At 48.4% G+C, this 17,023-nt stretch overlaps 1 long non-coding RNA gene across 1 annotated transcript in view; it reads right to left on the bottom strand.

The window, feature by feature from the left end:
* The window catches only part of LOC139265198 (uncharacterized), a 128,329-nt gene extending 118,909 nt beyond the window's left edge, over positions 1 to 9,420 (bottom strand). Inside the window, exon 1 of the long non-coding RNA XR_011593498.1 lies at positions 9,378 to 9,420. This is a non-coding gene — a long non-coding RNA (uncharacterized lncRNA). The remainder of the gene's footprint in view (positions 1 to 9,377) is intronic.
* Between the last annotated feature and the right edge of the window lie 7,603 nt (positions 9,421 to 17,023).

The raw sequence follows: 17,023 nt of genomic DNA, 5'->3' as shown, positions 1-17,023 counted from the left end.
TGCGTTGCAAACAAGGTTCTAAGGCTCTCCACAGTGGTGGAGGTGGTGCTCGAGTTTAAAATGGTGCACTCGATCCACTTTGAAAATGCATCGACGCCTACGAGGAACATTTTGCCCATGAATGGGCCCGCATATTCTACATGCACCCGCGACCACGGTTTGGTGGGCCAGGGCCAGAGGCTTAGGGGGGCCTCCCTGGGGGCATTACTGAGTTGGGCACAAATGGTGCACCGCCGGACGCAGAGCTCCAAGTCCGCGTCAATGGAGGGCCACCAGACGTGGGATCTGGCTATGGCCTTCATAAAGATGATCCCTGGGGGTGCTCGCAGTGGAGCTCCCGAAACAAACGCTTCTCTGCCTCGCAAGGACATAACTACTCGGCTGCCCCACATCAGGCAGTCTGCCTGTAGTGATAGTTCATGCATGCACCTATGGAAAGGTTTGATGATCTCAGGACAGACATCATGAGCCTCTACCCAGTCACCAGTAAAAACACATCTTTTGACTAAGGATAACGTGGGGTCGCTGGTCTTCCAGGCTCTGATTTGGCGAGCTGTCATGGGCGCACCTGTGGACTCAAAGGCATTGATTGCCATGACCATCTCACAGTCCTGTTCGTCGGACCCTTCTGTGGTCGCCAGGGGTAGCCTGCTAAGCGCTTTGGCACAGTTGGCTGTGCCTAGTCAGTGCCTTATTGTGTAGTCGTAAGATGCCAGCATGAGTGCCCACCGCTGAATGCGCGCCGAGGTGTTGCCGTTTATTGTCTTGCACTCGGATATCAGGGACGTGAGGGGTTTGTGGTCGGTTTCGAACGCGAACTTGGCCCCGAAAAGGTATTGGTGCATCTTTTTAACACCGTACACGCACGCGAACGCCTCCTTCTCAACCATACCATACACGCGCTCCGCCCGCGAAAGTGACTTGGAGGCATAAGCAATGGGTTGTAATTTACCCGCATCATTGACATGCTGTAAAACACAACCGATCCCATACGCTGATGCATCACATGTAAAAACTAGCTTTTTACCTGGGTCAAAAAAGGCGAAAACACTGTTGGAACATAGAAGGTTGCGTGCCTTATTGAAGGCGCGTTCTTGGGCGACCCCCAAAACCAATCGTACCCCTTTCTGAGTAGCACGTGGAGAGGCTTCAGCAGCGTGCTCAAGTTCTGCATAAAGTTCCCAAAGTAAATGAGTAGCAAGAGAAAGGCGCGCAGTTCCGAGACACTCCGGGGCCTGGGTGCCAGACGAATTGCTTCGGTTTTGGATTCTGTTGGGCGGATTCCATCAGCGGCAATCCTTCTGCCCAAAAATTCAACCTCGGGCACGAGAAACAGACACTTGGACTTCTTAACTCTTTGGCCTACCTGATCCAATCGACTTAGTACTTCCTCCAAATTGCAGAGATGGGAGTCGGTGTCCCTGCCCGTGATGAGTATGTCATCTTGAAACACAACCGTCCCCGGGATGGACTTGAGCAGACTCTCCATGTTGCGCTGGAATATAGCAGCTGCTGACCTGATGCCGAATGGGCATCGATTGTACATAAAAAGGCCTCGATGTGTGTTGATGGTGGTGAGTAGCTTAGACTCTTCGGTCAGTTCTTGCGTCATATACGCAGATGCGAGATCTAGTTTCGAGAAAAGTTTTCCTCCAGCCAATGTGGCAAATAGGTCCTCCGCTCTGGGCAGCAGGTATTGGTACTGTAGGGAGACTCTGTTTATGGTCGATTTGTAATCCCCACAGATTCGTACGGATCCATCAGGCTTCATGACGGGGACGATGGGACTTGCCCAGTCGCTAAATTCCATGGGTGAGATAATGCCTTCCCGCAGAAGCCTGTCCAGTTCATGTTCAATCTTTTCCCTCATCACAAAAGGCACAGCTCTAGCCTTGTGATGGACCAGTTTGGCATCCTGTGTGATGTAGACTTTGACTTTAGCCCCTTTGAAGGTGCCCACACCTGGCTGAAAGAGATGTTCAAAACGACTTAGAACTGTTGAGCATGAGGTCCGTTCCTCTGACGACATGGCGTGAACATCATCCCATTTCCAATTTAGTTTTGCCAGCCAGCTTCTCCCCAACAGTGCTGGGAGATCGCCGGGGACAATCCACAGGGGAAGTCGATTCACCGTCCCTTTGTGTGTGACTGAGAGCATGGCGCTGCCAAGAACTGGGACGATTTCTTTGGTATAGGTCCTTAGTTTGGTGTCGATCCTTGTGAGTTTTGGTCTGTTGCTTTTGTGCGGCCACAGCTGTTCAAATTGTTGGACGCTCACGAGAGATTGACTAGCTCCGGTGTCCAGTTCCATGTTGACGGGTATCCCATTGAGTAGACCCTCATCATTATTGGAGGCGTCTTGTTGTAAGAACAGTGGACATTGATCGTGTTGACCCGCTGTACCTCGGTGTCCCGGGCACTGTCCCTGCCGTCTTCTGCTCCACTTTCCGACCCTTCCGATTCGTATACCAGCCGAGCTGCTGTTTTTCTGCACATGCGAACCAGATGCCCTGTATAGTAGCAGTTTCTGAAAACAGCATGCTGAAATCAACACCCCCTTGTTGAGTGCCTTCCCCCACATCTCCAGCACAGACCGCTTCCATTGTTTCTGAAGGATGAGCTGCGTCTGACTGATCTCTCTTGAGCTTCTCTCAGTCTGTAGTTGATTGCTCGCATTGTGGGTTGATGAGGTGTGAACGGCCGTTCATGTGGCCCTTGATGACTTCTGGCACCACTGTCTGCTGTTGAAGGCCTGCTCTCCTGCCTTTGTGTGTGTGGGGGTAGCGGCTTGTTTCACGCTGTGAACCCCTTGTTCCAATGTTTCGTTAGTTGTTGTACCCGCAGTATAGATCAACCTCGTTTCTTCTTCTCCAGCCAAGAATGTCTGCGACCAGTGCTGCTGCCTCTAGGGTCAAGTTCTTGGTCTCTATAAGCTTTTGGAATATGCCTGTGTGGCCTATTCCTTCAATAAAAAAGTCTCTCAGTACTTCTCTCCTTCGTTCATTGGAGAACTCACATAGACTAGCCAGACTTCGAAGTTCCGCCATAAAGTCGGGTATGCTCTGGCCCACACAGCATCTGTTGTTGTAGAACCTGTGTCTAGCCATGTGTATGCTGCTTGCTGGCTTCAGGTGGTCTCTCTCCAGTGTGCTCAACTCTTCAAACGACTTGCTTGCTGGTTTCTCGGGTGCCAGCAGGTCCTTCATTAATGCATATGTTTTCGAGCCACAGCTAGTCAAGAGATGGGCTCTTCTCTTGTCTGCCTTATCGTCACCCAACCAGTCTTTGGTTACAAAGCTTTGCTGGAGCCTTTCTATAAAGTCAGCATTGTATTTCTAATTGTAGCCAGCATTGTATTTCTCATCTGAGCCGTTGGTAGCCATTCTGTGGATTCTGTGATTCCGTAACTCGTCGCCACAGTAAAGTCCTGACCCTGCAGTACAGACTTACACGAGGCACATGCTGAAGTCAAGGTCACTCTGGACCTGCATCTTTATTTCACAGCTCTCCAGTGCCACACTTGCCTGCGACCTGCCTTTATATACCTGTGTGGAACAGGTATGCAGTGTCTCCTGCAAGTGCACCCCTGGTGGTAAAGTATGCTTGTAGTTACAGGTCATATCTAGTTACAGTCATGTATAGCATGGTAAGATACAGTTATATACAGTAGTGTGAGATACATGACAGAGTGAGCCTTCTGTGACTCGTTTGAGGCTTTGTTTGATTGTTTGTACTGCCCGCTCTGCCTGCCCATTAGAGGCTGGTTTAAATGGGGCCGAGGTGACATGTTTGATCCCTTTGCGGGTCATGAATTCTTTAAATTCGGCACTGGTGAAACATGGCCCATTGTCACTGACCAGTATGTCAGGCAGGCCGTGGGTGGCAAACATGGCCCTCAGGCTTTCAATGATGGCGGTGGAGGTGCTTCACGACATTATTTCACATTCAATCCATTTTGAAAAAGCATCCACCACCACCAGGATCATTTTACCGAGAAACGGGCCCGCATAGTCGACATGGATCCTCGACCATGGTCTGGGGGGGCCAGGACCACAAACTTAGTGGTACCTCTCTGGGCACATTGCTCAACTGAGCACACACGCTGCATTGCCGTATACAGGACTCTAAGTCAGAGTCGATACCAGGCCACCACACGTGGGATCTGGCTATCGCTTTCATCATTACTATACCCGGGTGTCTGCTGTGGAGATCTGAGATGAACGTTTCCCTGCCTTTTTTGGGTAGCACTACACGGTTACCCCACAACAGGCAGTCTGCCTGAATGAACAGCTCACCCTTTGGCCGCTGGAACGGCTTGATTAGCTCTTGCATTTCAACTGGGATGCTGGCCCAGCTCCATGCAGTACACAGTTTTTTACTAGGGACAGCAGAGAATCTTGACTGGTCCAAGTCCTAATCTTGCGGGCTGTGACAGGTGATTTATCATTTTCAAATGCTTCCATGACCATCAACAAGTCTGCGGCCTGCGCCACCATCAACAAGTTTGTAGTCTGCGCCATTTCCACCCCCGTGGTGGGCAATGGTAGCCGACTGAGAACATCCACACAGTTCTCGGTGCCTGGCCTGTAGCGGATGGTATAGTTATACGCTGATAGCGCGAGTGACCACCTTTGTATGTGGGCTGAGGCATTAGTATTTATCACCTTGTTTTCAGCGATCAGGGATATGAGGGGCTTGTGATCGATTTCCAGCTCAAATTTGAGACCAAACAGGTACTGATGCATTTTCTTTACACCGGACACACATGCTAATGCCTTTTTCTCAATCATGCTGTAGGCCCTCTCGGCCTTAGACAAGCTCCTGGAGGCATAGGCGACAAGTTGCAACTTCCCCGCAACGTTAGCTTGTTGTCATACACACCGGTTCCGTATGACGACGCGTCACATGCTAGCACAAGTCTCTTACACGGGTTATACAATACAAGCAGCTTGTTGGAGCATAAAATGTTTCTGGCTTCCTCAAAAGCAATTACTTGGTTTTTTTCCCCTTCCCAGTTCTCACCTTTACACAATAACACATGTAGGGGCTCTAAGGGGGTGCTTAACCCCGGTAGGAAGTTACCAAAACAGTTGAGGAGTCCCAGGAACGACCGCAGCTCCATGACGTTCTGTGGCCTGGGCGCATTCCTGATAGCCTCTGGCTTGGTGTCTGTGGGCCGAATGCCATCCGCCGCGATCTTTCTCCCCAAAAATTCCACTTCTGTTGCCATGAAGATGTATTTCGACCTCTTCAGCCGCAGCCCTATGCGATCCAATTGCTAGAGGACCTCCTCCAGGTTTTGTAGGTGCTCGACGGTGTCCCGATCCGTGACCAATATGTCGTCCTGAAAAACCACCGTGCGTGGTACCGATTTGAATAGGTTCTCCATGTTTCTCTGGAAGATCGCTGCAGCCGACCGAATTCCAAACGGGCATCTGTTGTAGATGAACAGTCCCTTTTGCGTGTTGATGCAGGTGAGGCCCTTCGAAGACTCCTCCAACTCCTGTGTCATGTAGGCGGAAGTCAGGTCAAGCTTGGTGAATGTCTTGCCTCCTGCCAGCATTGCAAATAGGTCGTCTGCCTTAGGTAGCGGGTATTGGTCCTGTAGCGAGAAACAATTAATAGTTACTTTATAATCGCCGTAAATCCTGACCGTGCCATCACTTTGGAGTACTGGAACAATCGGGCTGGCCCACTCGCTGAATTCCACTGGGGAGATGATGCCCTTGCATTGCAGCCTGCCCAGCTCGATTTCCACTCTCTCCCTCATCATGGATTGGCTCGCATCAGTGTCCAGTTCCAAGGCTGTGGGTAAGCCATTCAATTTTACATTTAGCATTATAGGTGGACATTTCGTTGAAAATGTGTGCACCCCGTGTACTTCAGCATCTGCCTCCTCTCTCTCAGGCTCGAAATTGCTTTGATCCACCATGGCCCGATCTTCCTCTGCCACGTGGTGGTTAGCAGATTTTGTAGAGCTTGCGACTCGTCTGCAAACTCATTGGAGGTGCCCCATTGTTCCACAGCTCTTGCAAACATATCCTTTGAAGCGGCATGAATAAGCTGAATGGAAGCCTCCACAACGGCAACAAAGTGTGAATTGCCTTGCATTCATCCTTTGTTGCGGACTCTGAATCATCTGGGTCACCTGAGGCCTGCTGGCAGTTGCAGACTCATGGTTTCTGTCCTGTACATTTCTGCTCGCAAACACAGTTCCAGTTAATTTATGAACATTGCCAGCACTTGTGTGCTGAGAGATTTGTTTGGTGTTATCACTGGTGGACATAAACGCCTGTGCTATCGCAATGGTTTTACAGAGGGTCGGTGTCTCTACAGTCAAAAGTTTTCGTAGGATGGTCTCATGGCCAATGCCCAGTACAAAAAAGTCTCTGAGCATCTGCTCCAGGTAGCCATCAAACTCACATTGTCCTGCAAGTCGCCTTAGCTTGGCGACGTAGCTCGCCACTTCCTGACCTTCAGACCGCTGGCACGTGTCGAACTGATACCTTGCCATCAGCACGCTCTCCCTCGGGTTAAGGTGCTCCCGAACCAATATACACAGCTCCTCATACTGTGGGTTTCACCGGAGCCAGAAAATTCTTCATGAGCCTGTAGGTCGGTGCCCCGCAGACCGTGAGGAGGACCGCTCTCTTTTTTGCAGCGCTTCCTTCTCCGTCCAGCTCGTTGGCTACAAAGTACTGGTCTAGCTGTTCGACATAGGCTTCCCAGTCCTCACCCTCTGAGAACTTCTCCAGGATGCCCACAGTTTGCTGCATCTTTGCATTGGATTCGTATACTCATTGCCATTTATTGTGTTCCTAACACAGATGAGACTGCACACAGGGAGGTTAAAGTAACAGTGACCTCAGTCTTTATTAAGACACTCCAGAGTGAGGAACAGGCCTTAGGGGCCAGCTTATATACAGTGGGACTTCAGGGGATGCGCTCCCTGGTGGCGGAACATGGGAGTGCATGCTTTACAGATACACAACACCTGACTCCAAATTTATACTAAAGCTACTCATAGCAACCCGAAAGCTTTAGTTTAAACACACTTAGCACCCTCTCCTCTGGTCAGTTCCACTCGCACATCATTCTAAATTGGCTCTCCGACCCTCAACACAGTATATCAAACATTCATGTCCTCCTCTTTAAATTCATCCAGGTTTTTGCCTCACCCTTATGTCTGCAATCTCCTTGAGCCCTATATTCCCCCACCCAAAAAAACTCTGTTCCCCTGACTCCATCCTTTTGTGCAGCTCCCCCTCTCTTCCTCCTATCGTTGATAGTAGATCCTTCAACTGCTTCAGGCCCAGATTCCGCAATTCCCTCCTTAAAACTCTGCCTCTGGCCTCTCGCTCTACTTCTTCAATCCTCCTTAAAACCTATCTCTTCATCCAATCTTTCAGTCAGCTCTCCTAATCATCTTCCTTCCTGGCTTGGCATCCACTTTTTGTGTATTCATCTGTGAGGCGCCTTGTGACATTTATTTTACATTAAGTCGTGCATTATAAGAGCAAGTTGTTTATTGTGGTAAATTTGAATTCATATTTAGTTTGGTTCGGCCTCAGGAACGTGCTAGAATATTCTTTGCAACAAAGAGGAACTGATGTGAAATGTTCACTTGCAGCTTGTGAAGAGTGATCACGACCTTGTTAGTTTTGTCCAATTATTTCAGCAACTTATGAAACCAAAACAACCATGTCCAGTGCGCCCTGTCCTCGAAGAGTGGCGATCTAGTGAGACTCTATCAGCAGGAGAAAAGACCCAAAACAAATAATGTTTCTGAATCTCAGCACATCTTTTAACCAGGCTTTTCCTCAACTGATGGTAACCATGGGCTCAAGTTTCGGCCTGAGTTGCTCCTATTTTTTTGGAGCAACGAGTTTAGAATGGAGCATCCTGGAAATTGCAATTCTCAGCATTTAGTTTGCTCCAGTTCTAGTGAATTAGAATAGTTCCATTTTAGAACAGATTTCTTTTTTCAAAAGTGGGTAGGTCCAGCCGCTTATGCCTGTTTTGCAAGTTTAGGCAGCGAAAACTTACTCCAGACAGATTTTTGTACGCTCAGAAAAACCTTGCCTACACTTAGAAATCAGGCGGAGGGAACAAGAGGTGGGCGGGAGGAGGGTTTACAAACATTAAACACGTCACTTTTACAAATAAAGAGCCATCATCAATAATAAATGATAAATAAATCAATAAATAAACCAATAAATCAATCAAAAAAAATTAAAAAATTAAAAATAAAAAAAATAATTTAAAAAATCACTCAATAAATAAAAAAATATTTCTACTCACCTACGCACTGGGGAGAAAAGAGAGGGGGGGGCAGAAGAAGAACGGGGGGGGGCAGAAGACTTCGGGCGGGGCTCGCTTGCAGAAGACGCTGACCAACTCTTCGGGCGGGCGGGCGGGCCCCACCTACGAGGTAAGATGCATCAGGCCACTCGGCCCGGGATAGGGGCGATGTCCCTTTGGCCTGGAATAGGGTTGTCACCCGGGAGACGGGACGCGCTGGGAGGGCCGGGAGCTACTGCGCACGCGCGCAACCTCCACTGCGCGCAGCTGCCGGCACTGTTTTTGGCGCAGGGCTGTAGCTCCGCCCCCAGCAGCTCCTGCTGCACCGCGCCAAGCTAGAAACGGGCCTACAGATATCGTAGAATCACGAGGTACGTATTCGGCGCAATTTTTATTCTGCAAATTAGGCGGGCCTCTCCGATGTGCGCCGTTCTAGCGGGGGTCCGAAACTTGAGCCCCAAGACTTGGGGTTTTCACAGAATTTTGATCCAAATGATGGAATGTGACGCTCAAGACACCCAGTTAATTTCCTGGAAAATTCCAGATTCCCAAGTCATAAAAAGAAATCTTATTTACTGAGTCACCATAAACCAATGGTTTTAATTGTAAGCAGATTTAATCCTCAACGCTTATAAAATCCAGAGATCCCACATGCTAAAAGCAGCACCTGACTTATTTGTTAAAATCGATGAACAGAAATCCGCAGGTAACCTGTCCTCAGTTCTCAGATACGCGCTGGAGTTGGAAAATCTGACTCTGGGCCTGGAATTTCCTCAAAATGCCCAATCGGCAAGTTGGGGCGAAATTTCCGCCTGTTCCTTACTCCGAAATTGCAGGTAGTACTTGCACCAAAATTTCCTGCCATGAATCATATTAGCATACAACCGGAATGCAAAAAACAACAGAAACCAGCAGAAATGGGACCCGAGGAAAATGCATAACTTTCAATGTTATTTTATTACAAAGCTTTGGAGGAATACTTAAAGATTATTAGAAGCTATTTTATCCATCATCGCCTAGAAATCCGATCAAGTGCGAAAACAATGCAGTGCCACCGTGGGACCAGGTTAACCTACCATTGCTTCAGGCAGTGTGCACAGCAGGAGGCCTAATATAGACTGTCCGTAGTGTCCCTGGAGCAAGGCATCATTTTCTTAAAGCTATGCTGTCATTTTAGAAAGCAGTCTCAAGCCCTTAAAGGGAAACTGCCTTCTAATAAATGAAACTAAAATCCTTTAAAAATAGGCAGTCTCAAGCCCTGAGAGCCCAACTGCCTTCTGAAAAAACATAAAAAATAATTCCAAAATGACAATCTTCAGCTCTTAAAGCTGAACTGGTTCCTGCACTTAAAAAGATGGGAAAAGTGCTCAGCACTAATATAAATGGCTCATCAAGCCAGGGAAAGGGCAACCAGGGTCTCACACGCAGCACTCCAGCTTTGTGCAGGGGGTCAACACTGGAGGAGAGATCCTCTACCACAGGGGCCAGGAGGCCCTTCAGAAAGAAGGATGTGGGACCAAATCACCGAGGCCGTCACTGCCAGCAGTGTCGTCCCCACCACCTGGGGGCCAGTGCCCAAAGAAGCTTCATGACCCCAGACCAGGGGTCAAGGTCAGTGAATGCATCTTCAAAAGCTGTCTCGTACCAACTGCACCACTAGCCTCACACATCACTCAATACATGACCCCCCCCCCAATCACTCAATACATGACCCCCCCCATCACTCACCTACCAACAATCTCTACCAAACACTAGGCACACCTCACATTCCTAGCTTCACCTCACCCCCTTAGAGGTTCTTGGCCAGCGGCAGGGCTAAAAGAATACAAGATGCCAGTATCCTCATACGTTATCCTTCTCACATCGCACTTCCCCGTCATCCCACAATCTCTTCTGATGTACAAACTGCACATGGTGTAAGCATGTGCTTCCCCCCACCCCCAGCCCCTCGCCACAACCCTACCCTTGTGCCTTCCACATTTCAGACACCCATGAAATCCAGCCTGCCCAGCCAATGATTAACCAAGAAGGAGAGGAGAGTGAAGAAGAAGAAGTAACACCGTCACTCGGTTTCACTCTCCCAGCCACCAGTTCCTCGAAGTCGTCTTGCAAGGCCATCTGCAGTGTACCCCACTGAAAGTCAGCAACCTTCCACCAGCCATGCTGCAGCCACTGGGGTAGCTCTGCGTGACATCAGTAGGATAGGCAAAGGCACACACAAGGCAATCACTAAGGGAATGCACAAGGGTGATTAGTTGATTTCTTGATGTCATGTTGGATGCATATATGGATAACAGTGGATCGGAAAGTTTGCTCTGTGGCCAAGTGGACAGTGTAATGGTCAGTTACAGAGGGAAGGTAAGGTGTGGGACAAACATTGAATGGGAAATTGGGGTTGTGGTACCTGATACCGCAGGCAGATGATTCCATCACGGATATCCCAGCCAGCAAGGGGGTCTCTGGGTTGCATTATTCATTCTGCTTCCTCCTCTTCTGCATCTTCCTCTTCCCACTGCGAGCAATTTCTCCCCTTGGCTGCCTCTGCCCCCCCAAAGCTGTGAGCAAGTGGTCTTCTCAGAGGCAAAATACTGCAGATGCTGGAAAGCTGATATAAAAGCAGAAAATGCTCAGCAGGTCAGGCAGCATCTCGACCTGAAACATTAAGGGCTGGATTTTAGGCTAATTTGCGCCTCCGTTAGTGCTGTTTTTGGGCGGTATGCCGGGCATTCAGGATTTAGCGCCCGGCTGGAAGATTCAGCTATTGGTTTGCACCGGCACAAAAAGTTATGGCCCACCTTCCGTTTCAGCGTGATGATGATGTCAATTGTCGTGCAAGGCTGTGCTAGCCCCCCGGATGGAACTTTTGGCCTTAACACCTCATTTATCGCCCGCCCCAGGAAACGCCTGAAAAAAACAGGCAGTCCCAGGGTGCAGCAGGCACTATTAGCAGAGGGGACGCAGCGTGGAGATGCTGCCGCAGCAAGAGCTTTGAATGGGGAAGGTGGGGTTGCAGTTTTCACTCGCGACTCTGTACCACCATGACGGACGGCTCACCTACATTCAATTCTGCAATGAGACACAAGACACCAATGGCAAAGGTGCAAGAAACATTTTTATGAACATCAATAACAAACAATTACCCCTCCCGCCCAACAACCTAAAATGATACAAAGATAAAACCAAAGCTAAATAAACACAAAACTGCTTCCTGCAGCAAGTCAATGCAAACGAACCCATTTCTTAAGATACAACTATTTACAATGTCAGCATTTCCACGAGAGGTGAAACTGGGCTAGACCTTAATGACACTTAGCCATACATTCCCCCCCCCGCCCACCCATTTCCCGTCAGCCCCCTCGCATGCCTGCTGCTCCTCCTCAATGAGGCCTCAGTGCCTGCAGCAAGGCTGCTAGAGGGCTGCTGTGTTGGGGGGCAGACCAAGCAGACGGCATTTGAGGATGCCATGGACCAGCTCTTGGTCTGGAAATCCCGCCTACGGACTGCTGTGCTTCATCATCAGCGGAAGCAGTCAATGATGGCTGGGATGTTGATTGTGTATGGTGCATAGTTGGCAAGTGAGTGGTGAGAGCCGGAATGCTGTCATCCTGAGGAAGGACAGCACCTGCCATTTCCCTGGAACCACTGACTCTCCGACAGGGCTGGGGCTCAGCATTTGAAGCACGATGTGTCTCCACAACTTGTTGGTCTGCTTGGGCACTGTCCCTTCCCCGTTGGACAGTGGGGACGTGGAGAGGATGGCAGCAGTCATCGACTGCATCACATCACCAAGCTGAAGCGTAGTTTGTGCCTGCGATTCGTGTGATGCTCAAGGGAACATGCCACACAATCTGGAACGCCACTGTTGCTATTCGGGGCCACCAGCCTCTGTGTGTGGGCAATGATGGCCTCGCTGGACTCCTGAGTCACATTGACAATCCGTGACGCTGACTCCGCAACAGTTGCAGTGAGCTTGTCGATGCTCTCTGGGATCCGTTCCAATGCATCCATAAGCTCATGATGCATTCCTGTGTTTTCCCTGGACATTTCCACCAGGTCCAGTTCCATGTCTGCCTGTTGTTGAGCAGATCGACTTTGCCGACTCGCCCTCCGGAGAGCTGGCCTGCGAGATTGCCCTCTCGCACTGTGTTGCTGTAGGTGACAGGGGCCAGGAGCCTCCGAAGGCTCAAACCCCTCAAAAATCTCATTGCTGTCAGATGACAAATGTGGTGACGAGGCAACTGGTGGGTTCTGCAGCTCAGTTATGTTGGTTGTCTCTGCAGCCTCGTCATCACCACAATGGCCAGATGTCAATGCGTCACAGGAAGGCTGGCACGATTGTGGCTGATCTTCTGCAAGCACAAAAACACATACATGTGGTTAGCAACAGGGGAGGGGGCAGGGTGACAGGAGGAAGGTGGTACTGCACATGTTCACTTGAAGGCCCGCCGCCACTTCATTAAACGTCTCGATGCAGTTTCTTCAGGCCCCTATCCATTTACATACCCTCACTACTCAATGGAGACTCAGCATCGCCCCCGGCAACAGCCTGAGATGCTACTTAAATTAGGGCCGACACCCATTCCTCGACATCATTAAGTTGCCGTATTTGAGGCGGCCCCTCCCCAGCTGCTCCCTCCTGTTGTGGGAGTGCTTTGACTGTAAAGAGAACAATAGGAAGGGTTCAGAAAGGGTTACTCTCCTGTTGTGGCACATATGCCGACCATAGTACAATAGGTGAGACTATGTGAATGTTCCAGTGGCTTCCGATCAATCTGTTTCGATGTTGCATGAGCTTCGTGAGTGATTACTAGGAGGTTAGAGGGATGCAACATAGGGGCTGTAGGTGATCTTTCTGAGAGCCATAGCAGTAGTGGAAGTGTATTGCGAGGAAGGATGTAAATTAGTGAGTTTATGTGCATTGATCATTAGCAAGCAATGTGTGTCTTCATCTTTCTTATGCATTGTGAAACCCACCCCACAAACAACAAGACTTTTGAGAGGGATCATATACATGAAAAACTTTATATAATGTGTGAGATTTGTGTTAGGAGGAAAGGAGGCATACATAAATGTGAATGGTACTCACCCTGATGCATCTGGTAAGATCGTTGAACTTTTCCCGACATTGTGTCCCAGTTCTAGGCACAGTGTCTGTAACAGAGACCTGTGCTATGTTCCTTCACAGACTCTTAAATACAGGTGGGAGTGTTCTGGCTCCCCCAGCAAGATGGAGTGAAGACCACCTCCTCTCCACTGAATGGACAAAGGCCTCACTCACCTCATTACTGAAGCGCCTGGCACACTGCCTTCCCTCCTGCTCCTCCATCTCTGCAGAAGTGGCTGAAATGGAGCAGTTTATATGCGTATGCACACAGGAAGCTGCCGCCCCTGCATTAGCGTTTGCGACCGTGAAAAAAATAAAGCACTGCGCATGCGCAAAATGGGCACCTCCTTTAACGTCACAAGTTTTGGCTCGGGTTCATAAAGTCCGTTGTGCAATTCCTGACTTAACGCCAACGCTCCTCCAACTTACTTTTTTGCTGAAACTTGCAGTCGAAGTGCAAATTATTTTCAGGCACTAACTTTAACTCCCCACCACAATTAATGCCCTGAAATCAAAAAAGCCCAAAGTCCAGCCTCCAGCCTGTTACTCTCGCCACAGATGCTGTCTGAGCTGCTGAGTATTTCCAGCAATTTCTGTCTTCTCAGAGACCTTCCTTTACCACCCAAAGCCTGGTAAACATCCAGCAGCACTCCTGCACGCTTCAACAACTTTTGAAATATATTTCACCAAGCCACTACTTCAATACAATATAAAAAATCCAATCCAAAAGTTGAAATCTAAACTTACCTGAAAGATGTGGGTGTCCCTTTATTTAATAAGCACTGACAGCATCTCTGCAGGGCTGCTTCGGGTACGTTCTTCCGTGCATAACTAGGAGAGGGCGTTATGGCATGTGGCGACATGCAAAATAACAGTTGTGATGTCAAATCAGGCGTTGTATGCCAATTGATGGCACGATCTGCTCATTTGAATTTTTTCAACAAAACCATCCTTAACGGTCGGAATTTCTATGCCATGTGTTTAAATCGGGCTTTTTAAAATGTTGAAAGATTCGATATGGTAGATAGGGTTAATTGATATTTTAAGGATTGAGATCGATTGATTTTTGTTCGGTAAGGATATCAAGGTTTATGGAGCAAAGGCGGGTAAATGGAGTTTAGGAACAGATCAGCCGTGATCTAATTGATGACGGAACAGGTTCGAAGGGTTGAATGACCTATTCCTATTCCTCTGCCCCTATATTTGTTGCAGTAGGATAATATAACATTTGAGAGTAATGCTGGATGGTAAAATAGGAAACAATTCTGGAGAGCTGTGGTGCATTTAGAAACACAGAAAATAGGTGCAGGAGTAGGCCATTTGGCCCTTCGAGCCTGCACCTCCATTCAATAAGATCATGGCTGATCATTCCTTCAGTACCCCTTTCCTGCATTCTCTCCATACTCCTTGGTCCCCTTAACCGTAAGGGCCATATCTAACTCCCTCTTGAATATATTCAGTGAACTGGCATCAACAACTCTCTGAGGTAGGGAATTCCACAGGTTAACAACTCTCTGAGTGAAGAAGTTTCTCCTCATCTCAGTCCTAAATGGCCTACCCCTTATCCTAAGACAATGTCTCCTGGTTCCGGACTTCCCCAACATCGGGAACATTCTTCCCGCATCTAACCTGTCCAGTCCCGTCAGAATCTTATACGTTTCTATGCAATCCCCTCTCATCCTTCTAAACTCCAGTGAATAAAGGCCCAGTTGATCCAGTCTCTCCTCATATGACAGCCCAGCCATCCCTGGAATCAGTCTGGTGAACCTTCACTGCACTCCCTCAATAGCAAGAACGTCCTTCCTCAGACTAGGAAACCAAAACTGAACACAATATTCCAGCTGAGGCCTCACTAAGGCCCTGTACAGCTGCATTAAGACCTCCCTGCTTGTATATTCAAATCCCCTAGCTATGAAGGCCAACTAACCATTTGCCTTCTTTACCACCTACTGTACCTGCATGCCCACTTTCAGTGACTGATGAACCATGACACCCAGGTCTCATTGCACCTCCCCTTTTCCTAGTCTGTCGCCATTCAGATAACATTCTGCCTTCGTGTTTTTGCCCAAAACTGGATAACCTCACATTTATCCACATTTTACTGCATCGGCCATGTATTTGCCCACTCACCTAACCTGTCCAAGTCACCCTGCAGCCTCTTAGCGTCCTCCTCACAGCTCACACCACCACCCAGTTTAGCATCATCTGCAAACTTGGAGATATTACACTCTATTCCTTCATCTAAATCGTTAATGTACATTGTAAAGAGCTGGGATCCCAGCACTGAGCCCTGCGGCACCCCACTAGTCACTGCCTGCCATTCTGAAAAGGACCCGTTTATCCCGACTCTCTGCTTCCTGTCTGCCAACCAGTTCCCTATCCACGTCAGTATATTACCCCCAATACCATGTGCTTTGATTTTGCACACCAATCTCTTGTGCGGGGCCTTGCCAAAAACCTTTTGAAAGTCCAAATACACCACATCCACTGGTTCTCCCTTGTCCACTCTGCTAGTTACATCCTCAAAAAATTCCTGAAGATTCGTCAAGCATGATTTCCCTTTCATAAATCCATGCTGACTTGGTCCGATCTTGTCACTGCTTTCCAAATGCGCTGCTACTTCATCCTTAATGATTGATTCCAACATTTTCCCCATTACTGATGTCAGGCTAACCGGTCTCTCCCTCCTTTTTTAAAAAGTGGTGTCACAATAACTACCCTCCAGTCCATAGGAGCTGATCCAGAGCCGATAGACTGTTGGAAAATGATCACCAATGCATCCACTATTTCTGGGGACACTTCCTTGAGTACTCTGGGATGCAGACTATCAGGCCCCGGGGATTTATTGGCCTTCAATCCCATCAATTTCCCTAACACAATTTCCCGCCTAATCAGGATATTCTTCAGTTCCTCCTTCTCACTAGACCCACTGTCCCCTAGTACCTTCGGAAGGTTATTTGTATCTTCCTTCGTGAAGACAGAACCGAAGTATTGGTTCAATTTGTCTGCCATTTCTTTGTTCCCCATTATAAATTCACCTGAATCCAACTGCAAGGGACCTACGTTTGTCTTTACTAATCTTTTTCTCTTCACATATTTATAGAAGCTTTTGCAGTCAGTTTTTATATTCCCTGCAAGCTTCCTCTCATACTCTATTTCCCCCTCCTAATTAAACTCTTAGTCTTCCCCTGTTGAATTCTAAATTTCACCCAGTCCTCAGGTTTGTTGCTTTTTCTAGCCAATTTATATGCCTCTTCCTTGGCTTTAACACTATCCTTAATTTCCTTTGTTATCCATGGTTGAGCCACCTTCCCAGTTTTATTTTTACTCCAGACAGGGATGCCAGGAGAGCTTATATAAACTGGAATAAAAGTTATCTACACATCGCAGAATACTCTGTGCAGTGTTTGTCAGTGTTTGCAGCAACTCAAATGTTGTAGAACACTGACAGCACAACTGTCAAATTAAAGTTGGCCATGGTCCCTTTAAGGAAACTGGCTGATGACACGTCATTAAATGACTTCACCAGACTAGCTTTCTCTAATCGGCCAGGAAACTCGCGGGGCGAGTTAACTCGCCCAATCGCGATAAATTCATTCTACACAGCGAGCTGGAGCC

This window comes from Pristiophorus japonicus, chromosome 6 (genome assembly GCF_044704955.1).
Source record: "Pristiophorus japonicus isolate sPriJap1 chromosome 6, sPriJap1.hap1, whole genome shotgun sequence".
Lineage (NCBI taxonomy): Eukaryota > Metazoa > Chordata > Chondrichthyes > Pristiophoridae > Pristiophorus > Pristiophorus japonicus.
This window is presented reverse-complemented; position numbering and strand designations above follow the sequence as displayed.